Below are 14,670 nucleotides of genomic sequence, written 5' to 3'. Positions count from 1 at the left end.
TGCTGGAGGAGCAAGGAGCACACAGACAACAGGTTGCAGTCCAGGGTCTTTACTAAACAGGTAAACTGACCCACAAACAGTCCCAGCTAGGAGGGGACCTGGATGTCTGAGAGCAACGGGGAAATTGGCCCTGGTCAGGGTGAGGGTGTAGGCCTACCGTGCTTTCTGCGCTCCTTCTGGCTATCTCCTCCTGATAGGATAACAGCCCACGTTTCCGAGCTTTCGTGCTTTCTCGCCTGTATGGCCTGCGACGTGGGTTCCTTTCTGCTCCCAGCCTTGTACGGCTTTACTGGTCCCTTCGGTTGTGGCAGGGCCTCCAGGCTTCTTAGGCCAAGGAATATACAGTCCCTTGCGAACTGGTTCTCTGCTGGGGGATGTGGAATCCTTCCAGCCTCAGACACCAAAGTCTGGAAAAATTAAGTCTTTTCTCTGCCAAGACAGGCTCACTTCGCCTCTTGTCTCTGGCTGGTGGTTCTCCTCCTGCCACACTTCCTCTTAGGTGCAATCAACTTTCTGTCCCTGCTCCACTCTGGGACACGTCTCAAAGCTGAGACAGGCAATCCAGTTCTCTCTAACCCTGTCCCCAGTACCAGCTTTTATAGGGGCAGCCAGCTCCCCCTACTGGCTTGAGACAGGAGGCATTGCATGCTAATGTTCCCCCGACCAGAGAACCTCCCCCTTGCTCTCAGACACAGCTTTATTACACTTGTGGCATCCAGGTAGGGTGACACATTCCCCCCTAGTGAAATTTAGTACTCCGGGACTAAACAATAAACAAAGATAATATACATAACAATAAAACATGAATACACAAATGACGCACAGATTGAGTTCTTAAGGTCACAGTGTGGCCTGTGACCGGGTGTCCATATCACCAAAAACAACGGGAGCCTTAACCAGGTGGGGGTCTGTCCTACCCCAAGTCTTTCACAGTCTTAGTTCATTCCTGGGTTAGGCTCAGAACGCAGTCCATACCAGGTCCCGGTTATAAAAGTCCATAACCTGCGAGTCCTTACGGTAGCTGCAAGAAACTGAAACACACTATTAATAAACATGCAGGTAACTTGGCAAACAATTCAACATTTGGCAACAGGGTTATTTACACTTTTAGTACACTCTATATTCTCCAGCGAGCGAGCATCTGTCCCTTTGTGCTCCTGGTTGACCTCCTTAACCCACTGTCTGGTGGTGGACCAACCTGGCTTTCCCCACTAGCGTTAGGGGTACAGCTACCAGCTGGGTGTACAGGTAGGGCAGGCAGCTGTCTGCGGGTTCTTTGGCTTACCGCAGGCATGGCAGGCTCACTGTCAGCAGAGGGTTGACTCTCCTGGGCTGCTGGAACAGGCTCTTCTGCCTCTGGAACCGCTTGCTCCTCTTCACCTTCCGGCTCTGGTGTTGGTTGTTGCTGTGCCAGTTGCAGGAAATGCAGGACAGGTACCACTATGGCATCATTTATGCGAGTCCAGGACTGAGGGAACTCTCCAAGCACGGTGCTGATCATTTCTTCCTTGTCCTCTGCAGGTTCAAGGTCACTCTGATCTTCTTCTGCACTACGGAGTTGCTCGGGGCACCTTTTGAGGTGGTCTCTGGAGACGACACTAGTGGTTTCTCCTCCGTCCTTGGTGATTACGCACACCTTTGGGTTGTCGTGGTCAGACTGCAGTACGGTGTAGGGTTCCCTTTCCCACTGGTCGTCCAACTTATGTAGCCTTCTTTTTCGCTTTAGGACTTGCTCACCAGGTTCTAGGGGACCAGCAGGGGCGTGTTGATTGAAGAGTCTTTCTTGCTTCTCTCTCACCTGGGCCAGGCTCTTCTCCACACTCTCCTGTACCTTCTTGTACTGCAGTTGCCTTTCCGTATCCCAGTCCGCATCCGGGGAGGTGTCCTCAGGTATTAGGACTCCCATCTCCAGGTCTACGGGCAGCTTACCCGGTCTGGCTCGCATCAGGTAAGCCGGGGTGCAGTTTGTAGCATTCACCGGGATATTGTTGTACATGTCTACCAGGTCCGGCAGTTTTTCTGGCCACAGGCTGCGTTCCTCCAGGGGCAACGTCTTCAGGAGATCAATGACTATATTGTTCATCTTCTCACACATCCCGTTGGTTTGGGGGTGGTAAGGCGTTGTCCGTATTTTCTTACAGCCATAGAGGTTGCAGAACTCCTGGAAGATTTCAGCCTCGAACGCTGGACCCTGGTCTGTCAGGACCTGTTCCGGATACCCGTGTGGACGGCAGAAATATTGCTGGAAGGCTCTGGCCGCTGTTTGGGCTGTCAAGTCCTTTACCGGGACCACCACTAGAAAACGGGAATAGTGGTCCACGATTGTCAGGGCATAGATGTATCCCGACCGGCTTGGAGCCAATTTGACGTGGTCCAGAGCTACCAGCTCAAGAGGCTGCGTGGTGACGATGGGCCTCAAGGGTGTCTTCTGGCTGGTACGGTCCTTCCTCCTTAGGTGACAAGGGCCACAGTCTCTGCACCATTTTTCCACAGCTCCTCTCATGCCGACCCAAAAGAACCTTCCTCTTAGTAGGAACTCCAGTTTCTTCCAACCGAAGTGTCCCGCTCTGTCATGGTAAGCTCCCAGGACCATAGCTGCATCTCGCCTTGGGACCACGACTTGCCAGGTCAGCTCGTGCGTCCGGTGGTTGACAATCCTTCTGCACAACTTGCCTTCGTAGAGGAACAGCTTGCTCTTCTCCTTCCATAGCTGCTTGGCTTCCTCTGGGGCATCTGGATCTAGGCGGGCGTCTTCCTGGGTCAGCAGATCTTTCACCAGGCGGACTGCAGGGTCACTATCTTGGGTCTCGGCCCAGCTGTGGTGAGGTAGGGGATTCATCATCACAGTTGTTAGATCCTCCTCCTTCACGCGGTGAGAGTGTTGAGCGGCTCCATACCGGTGAAACGCGGGGAGTTCTACCTCTTCCAGCTCTTCTGGGTCTTCATCACCTTCAGGTAAGTGAGGCATTCTTGATAGGGCGTCCGCGTTGGCGTTGGTTTTGCCTGCCCGGTACTTGCTCACGAAGTCATAGTTGGAGAGACGGGCCATCCACCGCTGTTCCAGGGCACCCAGTCTTGCATTGTCCAGGTGTGTCAACGGGTTGTTGTCCGTGTACACGGTGAACTTTGCGGAGGCCAGGTAATGCTTGAAGCGTTCCGTCACGGCCCACACCACCGCCAAGAATTCTAGCTTGAAGGAGCTGTAATTCTCCGGGTTCCTTTCGGTGGGCCTCAGCTTCCGGCTGGCGTATGCGATCACCCGTTCTCTGCCCTGTTGGTTTTGGGACAGTACGGCTCCCAGTCCCACATTACTGGCATCTGTGTGGAGAATGAAAGGCTGGCCATAATCAGGGTAGGCCAGGATCTCATCCCCAGTGAGGGCCAACTTTAGCTGGCGGAAGGACTCCTCTTCCGGTTTATCCCACTTGAAGGGTGGCTTTTGACTTCTGGACTTGGACTGTCCGATCAGGAGGTCCTGCATAGGAGCTGCCATCTTAGTGAACCCGGGGATGAACCTTCGGTAGTAGCCTACCAACCCGAGAAACTGTCTCACCTCTTTGATGTTCGAGGGGCTTGGCCAGCTCTTGATTGCCGTGACCTTGTCAGGGTCGGGGGCTACTCCTTCCGCGCTTACCACGTGCCCTAGGTACTGGACCTTTGGTTTCAGCAGGTGGCACTTCGATGGTTTCACCTTCAGGCCATAGCCTGCCAGGGCTTCGAACACCTCAGCCAGGTGCTTGAGATGGTCCTCGTAGGTCTTCGAATAGACGATCACGTCGTCCAGGTAAAGGAGGACCGTCTCGAAGTTTCGGTGCCCTAGACAGCATTCCATCAGCCGCTGGAAGGTCCCTGGTGCGTTGCAGAGCCCGAAAGGCATGCAGTTGAATTCGCTCAGTCCCATCGGGGTGGTGAAGGCGGTCTTCTCCTTGTCAGCCTCTGCCACAGGAACCTGCCAGTACCCGCTAGTAAGGTCCAAAGTAGAAAAGAAGTTAGCTGATTTTAGTGCGGCTAAAGACTCTTCTATTCTAGGCAGCGGATATGCGTCTTTGTGGGTGATACGGTTGATTTGTCTATAGTCCACGCACATTCTCATGGTGCCGTCTTTCTTTTTCACCAGAACCAAGGGGGCTGCCCAGGGGCTACAGCTATCTCTAATGACCCCAGCTTCTTTCATTTCCCGCAGCATACCCTTGGCGTTCTGATAATGTGCAGGGGGTACAGGTCTGTGCCTCTCTTTTATTGGTGGGTGGCTCCCTGTGGGGATGTGGTGTTCTATCCCTTTTACTCTGCCGAAGTCTAGCGGGTGCTTACTAAAGACTCTCTCGTACTCCCGTACCACCCGGTAGACTCCTTGTTTTTGGTGCAGGGGAGTGGAGTCAGCGCCCACGTGGAGTTTCTGGCACCAGTCCTCCTTTTGTTTCTGGGAGCCATTACCCTCCGCCGGTGGAGATGGAGGCAAGGGTTCCACGGCCCTGATAGCTTGGTGTTCGACAACAAACAGTTTGGCGAGTGTAGCGTACCTGGGTAAGTGTACTTCCCTCTCCCCAATGTTGAGGATGCGGACGGGCACCCTCCCATGACGGACATCAACCACCCCCCGGGCTGTCAAAATGGTGGGCCTGCTGTCTGAGTACACGGGTTCTACCATGGCTTGGTAGTCTCTACCTCTCAACCCGATTGCAGTCCGACACCAGATCATCATTTCACTTTTGGGAGGCATGGAAATGGGGAATGGGTCACTCATTCTTACGCTACCGATCTCACCACCAGACAGTTCTACCTGCTGCCGTCTCATCAGGGCTTTTATCTCCTTGTTGAGGACTCTCTGTTGGCTGGAACTAGCATTCACCGCCACCTGTTGTAGAATTACAATTACTTCTGAAAGACAATTTTCAATTATGTTAGTACCCACAGTTATTTTAGGGTGACTTTCATGACGGTCAATGTCCACAATAATCACTCCCTGTGCCGGCAGTTCAACTTTACCAATTTTAATGGTCATCTCCTTGAACCCCATCTGCGGCACGGGTAAGCCATTACTGGCGATGATGCTCAAGTTACTGTCTGGATACCGTGTGATATCAGCATCAGTCCAATACTGCTTAAAAAGTACATAAGGGATTGTGGTTACTTGCGACCCAGTATCCAGCAAGGCGCTCATGGGGATACCGTCCAGCACCATGGGTAAAACCGGGCGCCCCCCAACGTACTTATCACGCCAATTATAAGGGCCTGGTGATCTTATGCCTGGGGGTCGGCCCTCTGCCCCAGGTTGGACCCGTTTAAATTACAGTACCTGGAAATGTGTCCGGGCTGGTTGCATCGACGGCAAATGGGCTGTCCATCCTCTGCGTAGCGGTCTGTGGGCCTCCCTCGGAACGACGGGATCCTCCTCTGTCGACGCCACGGGACATCCTCCGGACTTGAAGCCAGCTCAATGGGTCTTGACGGGTCCACTTGCAACGCCTGGACGGTCCTGGTCAACGCCGCGACGCTCCTGGTCAGCTCCTGGACTTGGTGGTGCAGGCCTTTCGACGGGGCTTGGTTCAGGGCCTGTGCATCAGCCTCCACGGAGTCCATAGAGGAGGGCGCCGCCTCCTGGTGGTAGGTGATAGCAGGGCGCCGGGGGTTTATAGCGCCACTGGTTGCAGATTCACGGAGCACCCTTATGGCCCTGTCCTTAAATTGGGCAAAGGTCAGGTCAGGGTTCTGAAAGAACATGAGGCGCAGCTGGGCCCTGTGGGCGCTGGACAGCAGACCTTCTATGAATTGTTCTGTTAGCAGCTTATCCGTTTCCTGCACACTGACAGGGTCAGTTTGTTGAATAGCCCTCAAGGCTTCCTGCAGATTTAGGGCATAGTCTCTGATGCTGTCCTGTGCCCGCTGCTTACACCCATAGAACCTCATTTTAATCTCAGCGGAGGTACGTGTATCAAAGGTACCCCGCAGCCGGGCCAGAATACCCTTCACAGTCCTTTTCTCCTCAGTGGGCCATGATTTTACCTCCCTTTGGGCTGCGCCAGTTAACTGCCCTGTCAATATGCTGACCTTCTGTTCCTCTGTCAGGGGGTAAACTTGGAACAAACTGTACAGTCTTTCCTTGAAGTCAGTTAGGGCATGGGGCTCCCCTGAGTACTTGGGCAGCCAGGCCGCTCCCGGGATGTAGGGTAAGGAAAAGGGCATAACCGCTGCTGCAGCTGCGTTGGTGGTAGTGGGCGCCTCTGCGTCCGACATCTTCCTCCCCCCCTAGTGAAGTGTGGCCTACCTTCCGACGATCCTCTTCTGTAGGCCGCGGCTCCGCTGCTGCTCTGGACGAGGACCTGGCGTCGCACTCCGATGACGTCAGCGTCGCTCTCTCTCCCTTCCAGGACCTTGCGCAGCGTCGGTGCGTGGGGCGGAGCTTCGGATCTCGCGCGGTTTTGACGTCCACGCCCCTCTTCTTCCCGCGCGGCGTCCTGAAGATTGCGTCCGATGGCGGGAAACAGCTGCGGATGGCGGGAAGATGGCAGAAGACGGCGGGAAACGGTCCAAGATGGCGTCTGATGGCGGGAATCGGCTCCGGATGGCGGGAAACTTCTCCACAGGTAAGTTTACAACAGTCTTTTTCAGGCACGCAGTACCCGGTGGTTGCGGGCACGAAATCCTGCCGACTACGCCAAAGCTGACTTGCCCCCTGGGCCGTGGGGCACTCGGATCCGGGCAATTAGGGAAACGATGGGAGTAGTAATGGCAACCCGGTTCCGTGGCTCAGGGTGGTCAGGCCAGTGGTAGTCCGTTATATTGATTATGTCCGACTACGCCACCCGTGGATTGCGGTTATTAAGAACCGCCGCTGCATGCAGACCGCTGGGGCTGATGAGGTGTGCAGCTAGGGTAGTGTGACTCCCCACGGGAAGAGTGCGGCCCCAGGGCAGTATAGTGGATGGTGGGAGTGATGGTAGTGAGAGTCCCAGTGATGGTAGTGCTGGAGGAGCAAGGAGCACACAGACAACAGGTTGCAGTCCAGGGTCTTTACTAAACAGGTAAACTGACCCACAAACAGTCCCAGCTAGGAGGGGACCTGGATGTCTGAGAGCAACGGGGAAATTGGCCCTGGTCAGGGTGAGGGTGTAGGCCTACCGTGCTTTCTGCGCTCCTTCTGGCTATCTCCTCCTGATAGGATAACAGCCCACGTTTCCAAGCTTTCCGTGCTTTCTCGCCTGTATGGCCTGCGATGTGGGTTCCTTTCTGCTCCCAGCCTTGTACGGCTTTACTGGTCCCTTCGGTTGTGGCAGGGCCTCCAGGCTTCTTAGGCCAAGGAATGTACAGTCCCTTGCGAACTGGTTCTCTGCTGGGGGATGTGGAATCCTTCCAGCCTCAGACACCAAAGTCTGGAAAAATTAAGTCTTTTCTCTGCCAAGACAGGCTCTCTTCGCCTCTTGTCTCTGGCTGGTGGCTCTCTCCTACTGCCACACTTCCTCTTAGGTGCAATCAACTTTCTGTCCCTGCTCCACTCTGGGACACGTCTCAGCGCTGAGACAGGCAATCCAGTTCTCTCTAACCCTGTCCCCAGTACCAGCTTTTATAGGGGCAGCCAGCTCCCCCTACTGGCCTGAGACAGGAGGCATTGCATGTTAATGTTCCCCTAACCAGAGAACCTCCCCCTTGCTCTCAGACACAGCTTTATTACACTAGTGGCATCCAGGTAGGGTGACACATCAACACCAGACACATAGTTCATTCTAAAATTTGCCCAGACCTCTTCATCCACATTTTCCTGGATGAACTTGTTGGACATGTGTCTCTTCTTCTGAGTTATGTCATTATACAGTAAATGTATCGGTGACTTCTTTTGACTATAATGTTTCTCTGTTACCTAAGAATATTTGCATTCATTGTAATGATATTAGAATAAACCAATAAACATAAAAAAAACAACAACAAAAGACAAATGATTCAATAGAACTCTCTCTCCACGCTGTATCAGGAGCAACTGGACTTCATCAGTCACTAAAATAAAGAAGTCCCACCAAAATGGATTGAGGAGCTTAAAGTGCACCTATCAGCAGGATTGTGCTCAGTAAACCACATACACTGTCAGGTGGGTGACATTACACTGATTAATATGATACCTTGGTTGATGAAATCCATCCTGTGGTTCTTGTGTAATCTTTACTTTCAGTTTGGAGATAATGATATGCTCATGCTCCGGAGTGGTCTGTGGGGGGCACTCTCTCTCGTACTCAGGGGTGGCCTGTGGGGGGCGCTCTATCTGGTGCTCTGATTACTTATTCATCTGTATGCTCTTATGACAGCTCACTGATCCTTCACTGACCGGCCTCCTATTTTACATAATGCATCTAGTAGTGCGGGGCTAGGTAAAATAGGAAGCAAGTCAGTGAAAGAGATGTCATAAGAGGATACAGAATAATATGTAAGCAGAGCACCAGATAGAGCGCCCCCCACAGGCCGCCCCACAGTATGAGCATATCATTATCTCCAAACTGAAAGTAAAGATTACACAAGAACCACAGGACGGATTTCATCAACCAAGGTATCATATTAATCAGTGTAATTTCGCCCACCTGACAGTGTCTGTAGTTTACTGAGCACAATCCTGCTGACAGCTGTGCTTTAAACGTCTCTGCAAAATCACTCCAACCATAGAGGAACAGGAAAGTCTCCTAACCAATGTTTGATTACTCTATAGAATAAACGTCTTCTGATAAATCACATTGGCCACATTTCTAGTGGATTATTTAGATTATTGCTAGCAAACTCTGGTCATAAAAGTAGAACACCACAACTCCCAATATCCATCCCCAAAAGGATCCCATTTGTATAATTTCTGATGCAACGTATAACTTAATTGTCAAAAGATGATCCTGCATCAGTCATCTGCTACAATCCAGAAGAATAGAAAGAAGAAACATTGTACCCATAGGCGGATTATAATGAGGGCAATCTGGGCTACCACCCGGGGCCCCAGGGCTCCGGGGGGCCTGGGGCGTCCATGGCCAGATTGCCCTCACTATAATATGTGCGGCGCCGCGGCACATACTGGCAGTCACAGGCGGGGAGCCCCCGACCACTCTCCCAGCAGCGGCGCACGGCAGCTGCTTCTTCTTCGGCCGGGCCAGCACTGCACCTGTTAACTTCCCTGTGCGTGGCCGTGTCTGCTAGTGTGACGTCACGCAGTGCGTGCCCTTCACTGCTACTTACCACCGGAGAGGAGCTGGATGACGGGAGCCGGGGGATGGTGAGTGTATGTGTGTGTGCAGATATCATTGTGTGATGTCTGTTTATATGTATTTTTGCGTTTCAAATGTGTTTATGCGTGTATGTACTGTACAGGGTGGTCCAAAAGTAGGTGGACAGAAAGTGTAATAAGGTTATGAAGGGGGAGATTTATCAAACATGGTGTAAAGTGATTATGTGGAGTGATGAAGCTTCTTTCCCATTCTCCGGCCATATTAACAAACATAATTGTATCTACTGGTATAATGAGAACTTGCATTTAACATTAGAGCAACAACTAAATGAGTCTGGTGTCAATGGTTGGGGTGGTATTTCAAGTTTTGGTGTTTTAGGACCAATATTTTTTGATGGAACAATCACAGGAGATAAGTATCTCGAAATTCTAATGAATCAAGTTGTTCCCCAGTTACAGCAACAGCCTAATTCACATGACCTTTATTTCCAACAAGATGGGGCCCCTCCACATTATTCAAGAGTGGTCCGCGAGTATCTGGATGAAACATTTCCTAATAAATGGAATGCCGGCACGTTCACCAGACTTGACCCCAATGGATTTTTTCTTTTGGGGAGTACTCAAGGACAAAGTTTATAGTCGAAAACCAAAAAGTGTCAGTGATTTGAAAAATTACATAAGAGATGCATTTCAAGAAATTATTACCCAAAGAGACTTGTGCAAAAAGTTTCTGTCCACCTACTTTTGGATCACCCTGTATGTGTCTGTATATGTTTGTGTGTGTGCGTGACTGCGTGCGGCCTCCCGCTGTCTCTGGGGGGCGCCGTGTGGCCTCCCGCTGTCTCTGGGGGGGGCTCCGTGCGGCCTCCCGCTGTCTCTGGGGGGGTGAGTTGTGCGGACTCCCGCTGTCTCTGGGGGGGCGCCGTGCGGCCTCCCGCTGTCTCTGGGGGGGGCCGTGCGGCCTCCCGTTATATCTGGGGTGCGCCGTGGGACCTCCCGCTGTGTATAGATGGCTATGTGTGGCCTTCTACTGTGTATAGATAGCACCGTGCGGCCTCCCGCTGTGTATAGATGGCTATGTGCGGCCCCCCGTCCTGTGTATAGATGGCTATGTACGGCCTCCCGCTATGTATAGATGGCACCGTGCTTCCTCCCGCTGCGTATAGATGGTGCCATGCGGCCCCCTGCTTTGTATAGATGGCGCCATGTGGCCCCCTGCTGTGTATAGATGGCACCGTGCGGCCTCCCGCTGTGTATAGATGGCTATGTGAGGCCTTCCCCTGTGGATAGATGGCACTGTGTGGCCTCCCGCTGTGTATAGATGGCTACGTGCGGCCTCCCGCTGTGTATAAATGGCTACGTGCGGCCTCCCGTTGTGTATAGATGGCTACGTGTGGCCTCCCGCTGTGTATATGTGGCGCCCCTGAGGGTTCAGTCGCCACAGGGGTACTGCACCTCAGTAGAGGTGTGGTATCTCCTCTTCCAGATAAGGATGGAGCACTTCTCAGGACCCTACTTCACCACTCAACACTACACCACTCCTGTCCTGTAGGGGGCCTAAATGCACCAGGGTGCTGCCCCGTCCCGGGATATAGGAGATGGGGGGAACCAAAGATATGGGGAACCATGTAGTGGGTGAGGGTGGATGACACACTGTAAGGGTACACTTACTAATTCATATTTAAACTACGGCCATCTTAAGTTCAAGGTCTTTGATTGTGATCTTCATCAGTGATTGTGGTCTCCGTCTCTGATTGTGGTCACCCACCAGAGTTCATCAATAGGCCTCATCCGACTGAAGATACACAGTCCTCGTTCTCTGGCCTTGAGGCGAGGAGCGGGTCAGAGTTAACCACTGCCTCTACCCGGTCAAGGTCCTTACCTAAGAAGGCCAGGAGGGGAGCGGAGGAGACAAGCTCCACAGGCAAAAGGATCCCAGGGGGATACGGACGGAGCGGCATACGCCAACTGTACTTCTTATTCTGGCCTAGTCAGAGGGATTCCTGCTGCAAGAGGGGTGACTGGCCCCCGATATCTGACTTTGTTACTTCACGTCTCAGTCAGAAAAGCCCGGAGCTTTGCGGCTAAAGTTCATCTGAATGTGAGTAAAAAAACCTGGATGACTTCACACCCCACCTGAGCCTGTTATTTCCTGCACGGCACTGCACCCACCATTCCTCCTCACACTGCCCTGAGGCCTGCTCCGCCTGCGGGGAGCTGTCCCATCTTAGCTGTCTGTAACACCGGCCTCAATGGACTGAAGCAGCGCTGGTGCCCATCACCGGAAACCGCAGGTGGCGTAGTCGGAAAATACCACTCAACCCTGAAAGCCCATTAAATCTTTTATGTGACCGCCCTGGGCACGGACCGGGTCCGGGCCACGACTGCAACCCCGAGACACCTACACTGACCCGGCTTCGAATAAACCACTTCCCAGGGAGGGCTGTGAGAGTCACATACAGATGGCTACGTGCAAACTTCTGCTGTGTATAGATAGCTACGTGCGGCCCCCTGCTGTGGATAGATGGCAACGTACTTCCTCCCGCTGTGTATAGATGGCACCGTGCGGCCTCCCGCTGTGTATAGATGGCTACGTGCGGCCCCCTGCTGTGTATAGATGGCTATGTGCGGCCTCCCGCTATGTATAGATGGCACCGTCCTTCCTCCCGCTGTGTATAGATGGTGCCATGCGACCCCCTGCTGTGTATAGATGGCACCGTGCGGCCTCCCACTGTGTATAGATGGCTACGTGTGGCCACCTGCTGTGTATAGATGGCTATGTGCGGCCTCCCGCTATGTATAGATGGCTACATGCGGCCTCCCGCTGTGTATAGATGGCTACGTGCAGCCTCCTGTGGTGTATAGATGGCTACGTGCGGCCTCCCGCTGTGTGTAGATGGCTACGTGCGGCCTCCCGCTGTGTATAGATGGCGCCGTGCGGCCTCCTGCTGTGTGTAGATGGCGCCGTGCGGCCTCCTGCAGTGTATAGATGGCACCGGGCAGCCACCTGCGATGTATAGATGGCGCCGTGGGGCCTCCCGCTGTGTATAGATGACTACGTGCGGCCTCCCGCTGTGTACAGATGACTACGTGCGGCCTCCCGCTGTGTATAGATGGCGCCGTGCGGCCTCCTGCTGTGTGTAGATGGTGCCGTGCGGCCTCCTGCGGTTTATAGATGGCACCGGGCAGCCTCCTGCGATGTACAGATGGCGCCGTGGAGTCTCCCGCTGTGTATAGATGACTACGTGCGGCTTCCCGCTGTGTATAGATGGCGCTATGCAGCCTCCTGCTGTGTATAGATGGCTACGTGCGGCCTCCCGCTGTGTATAGATGGCAACGTGCAGCCTCCTGTGGTGTATAGATGCCTACGTGCGGCCTCCCGCTGTGTGTAGATGGCTACGTGCGGCCTCCTGCTGTGTATAGATGGCGCCGTGCGGCCTCCTGCTGTGTATAGATGGCGCCGTGCGGCCTCCTGCGATGTATAGATGGCACCGGGCGGCCTCCTGCGATGTATAGATGGCGCCGTGGGGCCTCCCGCTGTGTATAGATGACTACGTGCGGCCTCCCGCTGTGTGTAGATGGCTACGTGTGGCCCCCTGCTGTTTATAGATGGCTACGTGCGGCCTCCCGCTGTGTATAGATGGCGCCGTTCGGCCTCCTGCTGTGTATAGATGGCACCGTGCGGCCTCCTGCAGTGTATAGATGGCACTGGGCGGCCTCCTGCTGTGTATAGATGGCGCCGTACGGCCTCCTGCAGTGTATAGATGGCAACGGGCGGCCTCCTGCGGTGTATAGATGGCGCCATGCGGCCTCCCGCTGTGTATAGATGGCTACGTGCGGCCTCTGCTGTGTATAGATGGCTATGTGGGGCCTACCGCTGTGTATAGATGGCACCGTGTGGCCTCCTGCAGTGTATAGATGGCCACGTGCGGCCTCCCGCTGTGTATAAATGGCTACGTGCGTTCTCCGGCTGTGAATAGATGGCTACGTGTGGCCTCCCGCTGTGTATAGATGGCTACATGCGGCCTTCCGCTGTGTATAGATGGCTACGTACGGCCGCCTTCTGCTATGTAGAGATGGCTACGTGCGGCCTCCCGCTGTGTATAGATGGCTATGTGCAGCCTTCTGCTGTGTATAGATGGCACCATGCGGCCTCCCGCTGTGTATCGATGGCTACGTGCGACCTCCCGCTGTGTATAGATGGCTATGTGCGGCCTCCCGCTGTGTATAGATCGCACCATGTGGCCTCCCGCTGTGTATAGATGACTACGTGCGGCCTCTCGCTGTGTATAGATGGCTACGTGCGGCCCCCTGCTGTGTATAGATGGCTATGTGCGGCCTCCCGCTATGTATAGATGGCACCGTCCTTCCTCCCGCTGTGTATAGATGTTGCCATGCGACCCCCTGCTGTGTATAGATGGCACCGTGCGGCCTCCCACTGTGTATAGATGGCTACGTGCGGCCCCCTGCTGTGTATAGATGGCTATGTGCGGCCTCCCGCTATGTATAGATGGCACCGTCCTTCCTCCCGCTGTGTATAGATGGTGCCATGTGGCCCCCTGCTGTGTATAGATGGCACCGTGCAGCCTCCCGCTGTGTATAGATGGCTACGTGCGGCCTCCCACTGTGGATAGATGGCACCGTGCGGCCTCCCACTGTGTATAGATGGCTACATGTGGCCTCCCGCTGTGTATAGATGGCTACGTGCAGCCTCCTGTGGTGTATAGATGGCTACGTGCGGCCTCCCGCTGTGTATAGATGGCGCCGTGCGGCCTCCTGCTGTGTGTAGATGGCGCCGTGCGGCCTCCTGCAGTGTATAGATGGCACCGGGCAGCCACCTGCGATGTATAGATGGCGCCGTGGGGCCTCCCGCTGTGTATAGATGACTTCGTGCGGCCTCCCGCTGTGTACAGATGACTACGTGCGGCCTCCCGCTGTGTATAGATGGCGCCGTGCGGCCTCCTGCTGTGTGTAGATGGTGCCGTGCGGCCTCCTGCGGTGTATAGATGGCACCGGGCTGCCTCCTGCGATGTACAGATGGCGCCGTGGAGCCTCCCGCTGTGTATAGATGACTACGTGCGGCTTCCCGCTGTGTATAGATGGCGCTGTGCAGCCTCCTGCTGTGTATAGATGGCTACGTGCGGCCTCCCGCTGTGTATAGATGGCAACGTGCAGCCTCCTGTGGTGTATAGATGCCTACGTGCGGCCTCCCGCTGTGTGTAGATGGCTACGTCCGGCCTCCTGCTGTGTATAGATGGCGCCGTGCGGCCTCCTGCTGTGTATAGATGGCGCCGTGCGGCCTCCTGCGATGTATAGATGGCATCGGGCGGCCTCCTGCGATGTATAGATGGCGCCGTGGGGCCTCCCGCTGTGTATAGATGACTACGTGCGGCCTCCCGCTGTGTATAGATGGCTACGTGTGGCCCCCTGCTGTTTATAGATGGCTACGTGCGGCCTCCCGCTGTGTATAGATGGTGCCG

At 54.2% G+C, this 14,670-nt stretch overlaps 1 protein-coding gene across 4 annotated transcripts in view; it reads right to left on the bottom strand.

The window, feature by feature from the left end:
• LOC141171846 (CMP-N-acetylneuraminate-beta-galactosamide-alpha-2,3-sialyltransferase 4-like) overlaps positions 1–14,670 on the bottom strand; it is a 114,013-nt gene that overhangs the window by 79,328 nt on the left and 20,015 nt on the right. Inside the window, exon 3 of one of the 4 annotated variants that reach the window (XM_073655474.1) lies at positions 158–1,031. The exons of the other annotated variants lie outside the window; for them this stretch is intronic. The gene's annotated coding sequence lies outside the window, so the exon portion shown is untranslated. The remainder of the gene's footprint in view (positions 1–157; positions 1,032–14,670) is intronic. 4 annotated transcript variants of the gene reach the window in all.

This window comes from Phyllobates terribilis, unplaced genomic scaffold (assembly GCF_046119375.1).
Source record: "Phyllobates terribilis strain yellow unplaced genomic scaffold, ASM4611937v1 Scaffold_12__6_contigs__length_324123572, whole genome shotgun sequence".
In the NCBI taxonomy this organism is placed as follows: domain Eukaryota; kingdom Metazoa; phylum Chordata; class Amphibia; order Anura; family Dendrobatidae; genus Phyllobates; species Phyllobates terribilis.
Note: the sequence above shows the minus strand (reverse complement) of the source record. Positions and strands in the feature narration are given on the sequence as shown.